The sequence below is a fragment of the Barbus barbus genome (genome assembly GCF_936440315.1).
Source record: "Barbus barbus genome assembly, chromosome: 23".
Lineage (NCBI taxonomy): Eukaryota > Metazoa > Chordata > Actinopteri > Cypriniformes > Cyprinidae > Barbus > Barbus barbus.
The window spans coordinates 16,821,357-16,835,602 of NC_136751.1; the positions used below are offsets into that span (position 1 = coordinate 16,821,357).

Consider the following 14,246-nt stretch of genomic DNA (forward strand, 5'->3'; position numbering starts at 1 on the left):
AAAATGTAAAAAAAAAAGAGTTTATACTTCATTATGTTAATGTAAGGCTAAACATTGCTTTTTAGGAAAAGTATAAGTATTTAAGGAAACAACTTCTCTGGTTAACAAGACAAGCTTTAAAGGGTTGCTTTAAAGTTTACTCCTGTGCGACTTTTTTTGGAGCTATTTTGAGGTGTTTTTGTCCATAAAATGAATTTTGAACATAAACAACATTTGACCCCACTGACTTGTTTGGACAAAAAACTAAACTAAAATTGTCTACTTTTGTGTTCCACAGAAGAAACAACTTCATACCAGTTTGGAACAACATTAGGGTGAGTAAATGTTCATTTGTGGGTGAACTATCCCTTTAAACATGTCAATTCTCAATAATCTAAACAACTCTAATCTGCGTTCCAATTTAGGGGATTACCCACCCCCTATAGAGACATTAACAGGGCTGAAAACTTTTGAGCCAATGCTTCCCCTTTCTGGGTATACATGAAGCCCTGGGAGTTTAACTTCAGATGACAAATGAGACAGAGGGGACCACAGCAAAGCTGTCGGTAAGATGTTCACGCCACATCAGTCAACCTGGAGGTTTGGAGGGGGAAAAAGACACTTTGTGCATCTGGAGAGTGCTAATGAAGTTTGCATTCAGATGCTGTTGGGTCAAATTACAAAATGGTTGTTTCTGAATCTTTACATGCAAGTCTAAGCAAAGTAGATGCATGATTTTGGTTATATGTCATACAAGATGATCTGTCCATGTTTGATTACACACGAGTAATTGAACAAAAGTTTGCAAATAAGAAAAAGAGGAAACTGAGTCCAAATCACTGACAGCTAAATGCAAACAACAACTGGATGATGGGAAGGAAGTGGTTGGAAATGATAGTGGGTGTTTTAACCTGCCAGAACACATCTTGACGTAGGAAAGTGAATTTAAAATATTCTTATTTTTTACCTTCTTATTTCCTGAAATTCCATAATGAAAATTAATATTATACTGGTATAAAAGATTCCAAAAAGTGGCTTTTCCAGTAATGCAATAGAAGACCTATTTTTGCAATACCACAAAAACCTTTCAGTAAACAATTCTTAAAATAACCCTGTTTTCTTAATGTGATGAATATTTTAATAATCTAAAGAATCTTATTCCACTATAAATAACTTTTTGTGCAATGGAAAGGGTCCATGAATGTTGAACGTGGAACCATAGATGCCAATAAAGAACCATTATTTTTAAGAGTGTACCCTATGGCATCTCTGGTAAGACTGATACAGTGTGTTTCTTGTGTTTCTTTCTTCCTTTTTTTGGATTTGCGTATTCCTTTTTGATCATGATGCGTAATGGTAGACCAGGCCTGACTGGTATAAAGGGACGGAAAGGGGGTGGAGTCCCAGTCTGCATCTGGCGTCTGTAAGTAAGAGGCTGATAAGTGGCTCAGTTCTGCTTCCCGGCTCTCATGCCATGCTTGTGTCTGCATTTGGCTCGTCTCCGTCTCTTAATGACGGCATCCCGAAGCCTGACACCCCAAACCTACCATTCCATCTGCCTGCTTAGCATTTCCCCTCAATACATAATTAGCACCACTATTTCCGTCACAGGGATTCCCAACTGTGACTGTTCCTCTATTGGGCTCCATAGTTCTCTTCTCTTGTTAACTAGGGCATGATTAGATGATCTGTCACAGATCTTTCAGTTGTTCCAGCACCATCAGTATTAAGCATTTAAGTGACATTTTAAGGACTGATTTTAACTCTGATGCAAGTCTTCTTTAACAGCTCACATAAAAAGAAGTGTCCCAGGCTTGTTAGGCTGTGATTGGAAATACTGTGTTTTGGGAGAGGCTTTATAATGCATAATTTCTGTGAATATTGTCACTCACATGCTAGAAGGTGACTGTCACTCAGCCAGGAATAACACTATTATGGTGTTGTATGTAAGGTGTTGTAATGTGAGCCGAGGGCAAGCGGTGTCTGTTTAACTGTAGGAGTATTTAGTCTCAAATAATGACCTTTTTGAACTGCTATGCTGTCTTACCTCCACACATAATATGTTTAAGATGTTCATTAGAATCTGGAGTTATGTAGAACTGTAAGCATCATAGATAAGACTCATTTGTATAGCAATTACATACATAGGGGTAATTCAAAGGGCTTTACATAACCATGATAAGAGAAATTACTAATTATTTCTACAGTATGTACGGTCTCACTTAGGTGGCCTTAACTACTATGTACATTTAAATAGGTCATTTGATACATTGGTTTTATATTGTACTTACATTTTAAAAAATTACCTGCATGGAATTACATCTGTAATTAATTTATGTAATTACATTTGTAATTACACTGTTGACCCATCCCTTACACCTTAACCCACCCTTAAACCAACCCATACCACCAAACCTGACCCCAACCTTACCCATATCCCACCTCAATAGCAGCAAAAGTGTTTTGCAATACAGTATGAACACAATAAGTACATTGTACTTATTTTTTTATGTAAATACATAGTAGTTAAGTCCACCTAATATAAAGTGGGACCCTATGTACTATTAAATATTATAATAATAATAATAATGTAAAGAAATAAAATATTTAATTATGAAAAATTATTAATTACTTATTAATAATATTGATAGTAATTTAAATAAATAAATAATAGTAATAATCATCAACACTGAAGGGCCCTATACTCCAATATTATTATATTAAAATATTTTGGATAGTGGTTGATCAAATGATTCCACCATCCTTCCACCACCACTACTACTACTACTACTACTACTACTAATAATAATGATAATAATCTTTTATGTATTTTTATGTATTTATTTTTCTCTTAGTCGATATTCATTTACTTATTAATTATTAATATAATTAAATTTATTATAATTTATTCATTTAATTTAATTATACACACTGAGGAGGACATATGCCCCTTAAAATATTTAGGGTAGTGTTCGATCATTATGTTTCCAAAAGTTCTTGAACTTTTACATTTAGTCCCCCAAACACTGACTATAGTTACTTTGTTGTTTGTAAGTCTTTCATATCATAAACTAAACTCTTACTCTACTTAGAACACAGTTTGAAATTTATAACACCCCTGTCAATAGTTTTTTTCCCCCTTGGCTTTATTTTTCTTCATTTATTATGAATGCTTTTAACTAGTCAATTTGTGTTAATCATTTAAGCTTGGAAAGTGGCATTGTCGAAAGCTGAAATTCAACTACTAGAAATGAAACTAAAGGTTAGCAAGAAATCTTGTGATTTCCTCCCAGTCTTTGTAATGATTATCAAGGGCCTTGCTGTCTACCCCTCTCTCTCTCTCTCTCTCTCTCTCTCTCTTTTTTTTTTTTTTTGCTTCTGTGAGCGTGAGGGGAGGAGCAGTGATTAAACCAGAGGGAGGCTTTACTACACCAGTGTGTCAGATACACATTCAGTAACAGCAGCAGACAGAGCATGAGTGTGAGCGCTGTACTACCGATCCCACATCCAGACCTATAAACAGCTGATTCTGGCAGTCTCAAAGCTGGATCTACTGACAATTCTCAAGGACTCTGATTTCCATTGGGACTTCTTTTTTCCTTTGAGGAACGTGTTGGAAAGCTGTGTCTGAAAGAGAGTAAGTACTCAGCTCTTCTTGCTTCAGTGCCTTTAACTGGTTGCTGTTAATGATTGATTGGTGTCTGCAGGAGTGTTTGGTTAGTGTGTAAATGAAAGGGTTTTATAGCACTGCGCTCCTATTTGACACTCCAGGCCAGTGGCATGGCTGCACGGGGGTTTGTTATTGCAAGGGGCTGCTGGGACGGGAGGGATGGAGGGGGAGAGTGTGCGCTGACACAAGACAATCCCTCTACTGTAAGACCTTATCTGCAAGGTGATAGCTGGTCATAGCGGATCACAGGACGGCGAGCTCAGTCTGCTTCTGTTTGTATGCGTGCCTCAAGTTTGTTTGGGTTTGGGTTCAAGCGATCAGTTTTGCAGGGTGAGTTGCAGTTTGGGTTGGCCGGTGTGTATGAGCTCTTTGGCAGTTTGACTTGGAGAAGCTTAAAGCTCTGTCTCTTGAGCTGTGGAGTTTAGTATCTTTGCGCACACTCTCTGCCAGAAGACGGGAGCATATGTGGCAGGCAGCGGTGTCGGCGTGGAGGAACTTTCCATGAACTCTGGATGGGGCTTTGCAAGTGAAGGGAAAATTTGGAAAGTGAGAAGTGTGAGGTTCTCCATTAGAAGATCATGTGGTTTTGGCATCTTTGGAGATCTGTGATTGGCTCAAGGGCATGGGTGAACACTGCAGGTGTTTGTTGGAAACTACATGGTGCTTTACGTGGCTAATTAAAAGAAATATATTTTGTCATCATTTTCTTACCCTAATGTCGTGCATGAACCTACATTATGTGATTTCTTCTGTGGAACACATGATGTCTCAGAAAAAATGTCTCGGCATTTTTGGCAAAACAATGACACTGTTCATGTTATTTCAGACCCCACTGACTTTCATTCTAAAGACAAAAATGGTTAAAACATTCTTCAGAATATCTTCTTTTGTGTTCCACATAAGGGAGAAACTCACTCTGGTTTAGAAAAAGTTTGGTTTGGTCTTTAAAGACCCCAGCATTGGTAGTGAGATCATCATGGATGACCATATTTGTATTCAAGTGAGTATGTGCAATCAGTGCAAATCTGCACATTAAGTTCATGTCCAATGAGAGATTTTCTTTTCTTTTTAGCCAGCAGCTTGTTGGACAGCTGCACATGGGAGATAACCACTCCAGTCTGAGAATTGAAGGGAATGGTAACAAACACAGCAATTTTAGCCATCTTCAAAGAGAAGTACGTTCATGCCGTTTACACTGTAGACCTACTTCTCTCTGAAGACTTTGGGGGGAATGGTAATTTTTGGAAAAGTTTTTGGAAAGTTTGGTGCGTGACAGAAGAGGTATAGAGGTGGAAAAGATGACATGAAAGAAGAGCATCAGGCAGAGCTGGAATGATTGTACTGTTAGCTTTTCTCCTGTGTTTTTCTTTGGTCTGATCCATAAAGACAGCGGCTGGCAATAGCATTCTGGCTACAGGAGCCTTGACAATGGTCGGCCTGTGTGAGGCTGTCAAAAACGGTTTGGCTAGTTGGTAAAAACCGGTGCCTGTTATATCAATAGTGCAAGCCTGACTACAGCTCCTGTCACAGACAACACAACACAATAAACTATTAGACAAGAGAGTTTAAAAGTCAGGGAGTGCATTTGAATGGACAGTTGGACAAGCTGCTTGACCCCTCTGAAACATTTAGATATTTTAAAAAAACTGCCATTTTTAAGTTGGTTAGTTGATCTTATTTGGTCTCCCAGCCTGTAAAACCTGTTGGCTGCTCAGCTAGCCAAACACCAGCTTGGCCAGACTTGGAGAACAGCTTAATAAAGCTAAGACCACCAAACCAGCTGGTTTAAACATTTTTTATCCCTTCTTTGTAAGTGTTGAGTATGCTGGTTTGCTGGTCTTTGTTGCCTTAAAAAACATCTTAAACCAGCCTACACTGGTTTTGTGGTTTGCTGGTCTCCCAGGGTAATTTATAGGGGTTTTGAAGACTTTTCAGCTGGTCAGTTTGTAAGATCAGTTGGCTGCTCAGCTAAAGTCCTGCTTAGCCAGGCTTGGAGACCAGGCTTGGTTTTCTGGTCTTAGCTGACCTCTTAAAGACTGCTTTTAGCATGGTTTTGGGCACTTTTCAGATGCCAAGTCTGGGTTATCAGCTAAGACATCTAAGCCAGGTTGGGAGACCATTTTAAACAAGCTAACACCAGTTTGGAAAGAATAAGACGCACAGAAAAAAAGAACCTGCTGACTTTGTAGCAGCAGTCTGTTACATATTAGGTCAAGAGTAAAAGCAGGACAGGCGCAGGCTGTATCTCTTTGTAGTATCTTTACCGAATATAAAGCTCTCCATTCTCAGGCCTCTACGCACCACCTGTTTCTCATCCCAGTCATCAGATCCCAAGGCTATTTTTCCAGCTTTAGCTTTGATTTCTCATGCTTGGCTGGCTACTATATACCTGCCTCTGCATGTGTGTGTTAGTAAGAGATCCTTTAACTTGGATGGATTAAAGAACTGGGTCAGTTATAGGCTCTGGTAGTAGAATCGAGGAATGTAAATAAGCACTAGTCTTATTTGCTCCTAGATTCTTCTGGCAGAAGTTCAAACTCTGCCAAGTGTTGCGACACCGTTGAGGCACAAACAGTATAACACACAAACACGATCCCTTTTTACATGTCATTAACTTCTGACAGTTATACGTCTATGTGACACTCCTTAACAATCTCCTCCCTAATAAACATCTTGTATACTTGAAGTGAATTTTTTCTATAATGCTTTACGTTTCATATCATTAAAACTGAAAGATTATGCTAAGAATGCTGGGAATGCCTTATTAGAGCTGTATTAATAATAAATTAGTTGGTTTGCTGTTTAGTTGGCCTTCCAGACTGGGACTGTTATTGCGCCACCCTTGCTGGAAAAATAAACCAGCTTCAGCTGGTTTGCTTGTTGTAGCTGGTTTCTCAGCTTGGTCGCAGTAGTCTTTTGGCTGGTTTTAGAAAGTTTTTTTTTCATCTCCCAGCTAAACTAGTTAAACACCAGCCTGGCCAGGCTGAGAGACCATCTTTAACAAGATAAGACCAGCTTTATCCAGCTTATCATGCAGGTCTGTTGGCTGGTTTTAGAGTGTTTTTTGGCACTTTTCAGCTGTAAGACCAGTTGGCTGCTCAGCTAAACTAACTACTAACTAAACACCAGCTTGGCCAGACTGGAAGACCATCTTAAACCAGCTAAGACCAACAAACAAGTTTAGGCATTTTTTTTTAAACATTGAGAGCTGTGTGATTATGCTATCTTTACTAAACCCTTAAACCAGCCAAAGATGGTTTGCTGGTCTCAGTTGTCTTAAAAATGATCTTAAACCAACCAATACTGGTTTTGTTGCCCGTAGCTTCCAGGCTGGTTTTAGAGGGGTTTTGGACACTATTCAGTTGGTCAGTCTGTAAGGCCAATTAGCTGCTCAGCTAAACAAGCTAAACACCATCTTAGCCAGACTAGAAATTATTTTAAACCAGCTAAGACTAACAAACAGGCTTAGGCTGGTTTAGGCATTTTTTTGTCTGTCCATTCTTCTTTCCCATAGGCGTAATGGTTTTTATATTGTACAAACTGTATGTGCTATTGCCCTGCAGCAACTCTACACCTAAACTTAGCCCTCACAGGAGACTGTGCATTTCTACTTTCCCAAAATGATGATTTATAAGCGTTTTGAAAAGTGGGGACATGGGGCAATGTCCTCATAAGTCACCTTCTCCTTGAAATACCTGTGTCATACCTGTGTCATTATACAAATTTATGTCCTCATTTGTCACAAAAACGCACACGTACACGCACACACACCTTAATCGTTCACAGAAAAAAATATATTAATTTAATTTTTTAAAGACATGTTTTGTGATCGAAAGCCAATATGCGAGTGAGTGGTAATGGCCTTGAATATTAAGTGATTTTCACCTGAGAGACAAAGGGCCCTCCCCTAAAGGCTGCTAATGGGCCATCAGTGTGACTGAGACTGAGGCAGGTAAGACAGAGTGTGAGGAGATTGAAAATTTTTATTTTTTTTAAATTATTTGTATTTTATTTACAACACAGTATAATCAAAACATACATAATGAAGGTCAAAGACACATTATTGTGCACACAGATCTAACCACAGAGATGTGAACAGACTTTGACTCATTTCTGCAACAGATTCTGTTCAACAAGTGAAACAATTACCTGATATTTACTTATGTCCATGGATTCAAGAAGAAGAAGAATAAAAAAACAATCTAAATTTAAAATTTAAATACAATGAATTGCCCATCAATTTCAAACATGTTGTATGATTTTATAGTAGCTGTTATGATTCTGCAGCAATAGACTCACGTATGCTGTGAACTACAAAAGGATGTACTTTGTACCATAAAAAATGATATTTTGTATCTGAGAAAAAAAATATTATTGTTTAGCACGCTATTTAAATCTATTTTTGAACAGAGTAGGCTATTAATCATAAACATGTTCTAAACATACTTAGACTCGTAGCATTCATCGTGTTACAATGTACTCTCATATTACTTTTGTTGTTTTATATAGAGCATGAAAACATCACATCTGTCACGAATCTGGTCCATGCTCTCCTGGTTTACCACCACCAGAGGTCACCAGTTCACCACATTGACTCTCACACTACACAGCACACTGGACTCCATTTCCCACTATGCATTGCACAGATCACAGCTGTCACCATTCACTCATCACACACACACCTGATGCTCATTTCACAATCACACACACTATTTAAGCCATGGACTTCCTCAGCATCAGGGCCGAGTATTGTTAGCGTTTATCACTAACCCAGCGATAGCAACTTTACAGAGCCATTGTTTTAGTCTTGCCTTGTTTTCCTGCCGTGTCTGACCCTGCCCGTGTTTACTGGATTTACCCCTTTGCCTTGCCGTTTGGACTGTGTTTGCTCCCCGTTTGGATTATTGCTGTCGACTCTGGATTATCTCTCTGCCTTGCCCCTTTGGATACTGTTCGCTGATCATCGACCCACGCTTGCGCCCCGGATTGCTCTGTCTTGCCTCTGCCATACCTGTTTGCTGTCTCCTGACCCTGCCTGTATGACCATGTTTTCTAATAAAGCTTTGCACATGGATCCGCATGTCTCACGTCTCGTCAGCCCCGTAACAACATCGAAAGAAATTTAAATACAATGAATTACCCATCAATTTCAAACATTGCCGTCTGGAATTACACTTTGGGAAAAAAACAACTATGATTTTGTTGTCATATAGCCTATTATGTATGATTTTATAGTAGCTGTTATGATTCTGTAGCCATAGACTCATATATGCTGTGAACTACAAAAGGATGTACTTTGTCCTATAAAAAATTATATTTTATATCTGAGAAACATTGTTATTGTTTAGCACGCTATTAAATCTATTTGTGAACATTAAAATTTCTTATGTGTAGCATTCATCATGTTGTCGGTTGGGAACAACCCAACTAAACGCCTTCAAGTTTGTCACAATAACACGTTAACTAATGCAAAAAAGAAGCATTACTTACTCATCAGATCGATCTTCTCTACTTGATGAACTCTTTCTCTTATTTTGAGGGAAATCCAGCCTTTACTCAGCGCGTCTTCTTCCAGAAACGAACAGTATTGCAGCGATGAACTCTTCACTCCTGACTCTTTGTTTATGTTGGGCGTCTCCACACGCGCGGATCATGTGGTTATTTACATGTGAACACGAGGGGGCGGGATCCATTAAAAATAATGAGTTAGACTGGACATCGTGTCGGTTTCATACGGATTACTTTATCACAGAATGTTTGTTTATGACTTACATCATTTGAAAGTAGACACTTCAGGCTTTCTATAGAGATAACTCCCATGTTTATGTGTTGAGTATTTGCTGAGTTACACTTCATTTTAGTGACGCGTTACTATAAACAGATCGTGGAGACGGAGAAGACAGAGAGTGCACCCTGTTGGTTTTCTTTTTTCCCCAAAACCACAAAGTTTTGTTGTAATCGTGAGTGTACACACAAAAAAAAAATAGACACTTAACAGTTTCGATTGATGTATAACACTTATTTGTGTGACCAAAATCAACAGAGTATTTTTAGTGTCTTTTGCACTTATCTTAAAAAAAACCGAGCTGGTATCGCCGGCGATACAGTCGGCCCCAGAGGTTTAAACCAGTCTGGCCTTAGCTGGCCTCCCAGACTGTCTTTTGAGTGCTTTGGGGGATTTTTCACCTAGTCAGGCTGGGAATCCAGTTGGTCATCCAGCTAAACTTGCCAAACACCAGTTGGCCAGGCTAGGAGACCATCTAAAACCAGTTTAGACTGGCTTAAACTTTCTTTCATAGGGGATAACTTGCATTAACCACTAAAATAACTAATAAACGTATGATGTGTGGGTGATAGACAGTAGGAACTAGAGTTGTAAGCTCTGACAGGGTTCATGTAGTTGAATCTTGTAACGTAAGCAGTACCGGAGGCCTGGGGGAGAGCAGCCACTGTGTTTTTGCTCACTGCTGGGAAGTCTTTAAACATGCGTCTTTAAGGGACGTCACAGGCCTCCCCTCTGGTTTTCCCAGTCATGCTCTCTCTCTCTCTATACCAGGGGCTTTACGTGGGAACTGGCTCCAGAGCTGGAAGCAGACCAAAAGTTAGTATTTGCCTGCTTGTCCTTCTGACCCTGATGAGAGAGAGAGCAAGTCAAAAAGAAACAGAAAGAAATCCCGTCAGCAGAGGGAGTTTTTTGGCATGACACAATATGTGATTTTGTAGATTACAAACTTTTGGAGTTTTAATGGTCTTTCAGAGGGGCAAGTATGTCTATTTTTTAGTGTGCTGCTTGTCGCTGTCACACACACACACACACACACTTTGACACCTTCTGTCTCACACCTGTTCCTACTGCGTGTCTGCGTTTCATGTATTATGCAGGTCTATTTTAAACAGACCAGGACACTGAAGCATGTCCGTGACTCTTACACCAATGAGAATGTGGTATGTGTACGTGTGTGTGTGAATCACATGTGTATTAGTGCATGTGTAGATAAAATGGCATTCATTAGTTGCCTCAGTTGATTAATGGACTTTAACCTAGTTGTAACCGCACTGAGGACACTGACATACACAGACGGCCTGTGATCTGATATCTTCTCAGAGCATTCCAGATCATGGCCTTTACTCTACTAATGGCTTCTCAGAGCCTCTCAAACATACCTCACCCTGACCATGCAGAGATTCACACCACAACTGCTCTGCCCTCCTTCAGCAGGCCGCTTTTTACACCAACCTACTTTTGTGTTTTTTTTTGCTCTGATACCTGATCTGAGCTGACAGGTTTATTTCTGAGATATTTAATGATTTAAGCTGCAGTAACCTTGCGAGTATGTATGAGGGAGGTGAGGGCTGCTGATCATGGGACAGTGAGGGAGTGAAGGGATGTCCAGAGGTGTAGCGTTCAACATTTGCTCAGTCAGTGCAAGTTAGGACGCCTGCATGCTAAAGTTTACACTGCATCAGATAACACTGCAAATACATTGATTTCAGAGAAATGGCCCTCAACCTTTTTTACTCAATGACCTGTTGTCCAACACAATATTCAAATATACAATATACATTCTTCAATAATCAATATTTATTGAGAGTGAAATAGAAAGTGATTTGTGAGCTGTGCTTCATGGATCTTTTTTGCTAGCAAAATTTTGCTGAAGTTTCACTAATATGGCTGATTATTTGAATAATTTACTAAATTAATTTAAATACTTAATTTAATAAGTCTTCCATATGGCTTCCTTGGAAGTTTGCTGAGGCCCTCTAGTACCTGGTTGATAACCACTGACATAAAGAAAAAACATTATTGTTTTTAATAGTGATGAGTTAGAGTTATTAACTAATTGTACAAGAACTGACTACATTTTTTAAAAATAATACATTTTAATTAAATGTTTATGTATTTTTTAGTGCTTTCTATTATTAGGGCCCAAGCACCACGGTGCGAGGACCCTATTGGAATGGCTCCATTTATTATTCTTGTTCTCCAAAATAAATCTCATTTATGAGGGCCTAAACAAGCTTGAAAACTCATGAAACTTCTCACACACACCAGACGTGGCGAAAATTTTCATCTGATATTAGTTTCAGAATGAGGTAGGGCAAAATGACTCGATAGCGCCACCTGTACACTTTCAATAAAGTGCTCCTTGAGCTACATTTCACGTACATGTATGAAATTCGGTAGACACATGTAACACACCAAAGTCTCCAGGAATAAAATCCAAAACCCAACAGGAAGTCGGTTATGTTGGATTTTCTTGGCAAATTTTGTGTCATTTTTGACATTTTCAGGCATTGTATTTTAACAAACTCTTCCTAGATATTTATTTTTTTATTTGTATTTTATATATTCAGACACTTGTTTTTTGGGGGGCTCAGGTGAATCCAAAAGTAGCTTAATTATACAGGATTGCAGTTCAGATAGTTTAGGTAATCCAACGACTACTGATTTTTCTTCATCCCAAGCTTGCAAAAGTGTCACTAATTTTACCAATGAGAATTTCACTCGGAGTGAGTCAAGCTGTGCCTTCCAAAACCTAATTTGCTGTATTGCCACTTAATTTAAAACTAAAATAGTTCTTTCCACACTCTCAAAATGCATTTACATATTCCAAATGCTCAATCAAAGCTATTTGGGAGTCTTTATACACTAACCTATCCTAGGTTTCCATGGCATATGGTCAAAAGAGAGGGCAGCGATATCCATTGTCCAGTTTGCCACAACAACCATTCTCCAGTTTTCTACCTATGCAGAAGCTTGTGTGTGTGTGTGTAACTGTACAGTATGTGAAGTGAAGTCAACTGGAACAATGTGCTTTAAACCAACAACAGCCTGAAAGCTTCCTGCATGAAAAGTGCAGTACAGTCCAGGCAGTCCTAACTTGTGTTTGTGTAGAAAGAGGGGAAGTGTATGAGAAAAAGAGAGAAGTAGGATATGGTTGATTTATTAAAGTGGATCAAAGATGTGGCATGTTTATAGAGGCCGAGGTCTTGTACATGTGCTTTACATGTCAACTAACAGCTTCATTCATTCCATGTTGCAGCGATGACAGCATTTAGGCCTCTGCCATGAACAGCCATGGTTTTGCATATTTTTATATTATATATATTTACCAATTTACAGTTTTCCATACAGACCATCCAACTGTGCATCCAGGTGAAGATCTTATTTCTCAAGTTCTTTGTTCTTCTATTACATTTTTTCAAACTCAGAAAAAAAGTCCCACCTTGCCATTTCTAAATAATCAACGTGTTGGTTGATGTTGTTTTCCAAATCCATTTTAAGTCTGAAAGACCGTTTGAACATTTTCTGCATCATCCACTGCTAAGAACTCAGTGCTGCTTCAAAGAGCTGTGGAGAGATGGGCATTTATCCTGCTATCAGCACTGTAATATGAGTGAGATCAAAGCATACATATCAACATATGGGTCTGGCAGCTGAAAATGCCTCTCATGTCTGTCGAAAAAACATCCTGCTAAGATTTTAATTTCCCTTTTGATGTAGCATGTACTGCTGAAAAGGATCGGTTGTACTTTATCCATCTTAATTTTGGGACTGAATCAAAAAAAATTCTGTATCACCTGATAATGATCCAAATTTGTCTGATTTTCAGATAACCTAGAGATGAGAGTGATAAAAGACAGGCTTTGACTGGTCCTCAGTGCAATCTTAACTACATATCAAGGTTTATGTCTAGTTCCTGGCATCATGGCTGCATCTAAACTGTTGGATATGGATCTTAATGGTCAGTCATGTGAATCAGGTTGAGCTCTTAGTTGGCACAGATTCGCATAATTTCATTTTCATCTTCTCTACGATTAGCTCTGACCCGAATAACCTGAGCTGGGTGGTGCAATCACTATTGAATTACAAACTCAGTCACACCTCCAGGTGAAACTAGACCTTATACTTCCGATACTTCCTTTCATAAAGAGCCCCTCCTTTAGTTTTGCCTCCTCACACCACTCCAAACTAAAAAGATGCTCATGAAAAGGTTTTTCTTTAAGCGCCTTTTAAAAGAGGTGGTGTTGGAACTTGTTGTTTCATACTGGATTAACTGGACTTTTCATGTCTCAGCTTGAGCCATGGTGTCCTTCTGAACACCTCCCCACTAGATATCAGTGTTTTGTAAATTGCCATCTGATCCACTATGAATTTCGTCTGTAAATTTAAATTTAAAAGTTACCTTAATTTAGCCCAAGTATTAACAGGAGACTTGACTTGATTTTAATAAAGTTAGAATTTTGATGTAGGTCCTGTCCCAAATGGCACCCTAAACCCTGCAGTCTTCTCGTGTCTTTTCGTGACGTGATGCTGCTTTGACTGTCGGGTAGAAGTCTCGGCAGAAGTGCATATCAAGGGAGCATATAATGGCCGCAAAGGGGGGCGCTCGCGAGCACCCTTCTGAACACTAAAATGACGAATGGGACACTCTACGGTCTCGTGGACTTAACGGACATGTGCACATGACGGCCATTGCAAGTCCTAAGAGCGCAAGTGCACATGAAGCATTTGGGACAGGGCCTAAGTGTGCTTAAGTTTACTTCAAATAAATAAAAATAGCCTATATACCTGTATATATATATATATATATCA

At 39.0% G+C, this 14,246-nt stretch overlaps 1 protein-coding gene across 1 annotated transcript in view; it reads left to right on the forward strand.

The window, feature by feature from the left end:
* Positions 1-3,420: 3,420 nt before the first annotated feature.
* The window catches only part of LOC306843227 (semaphorin-4B-like), a 61,372-nt gene continuing 50,546 nt past the window's right edge, over positions 3,421-14,246 (forward strand). The window contains exon 1 of the mRNA XM_079374567.1: positions 3,421-3,616. The gene's annotated coding sequence lies outside the window, so the exon portion shown is untranslated. The remainder of the gene's footprint in view (positions 3,617-14,246) is intronic.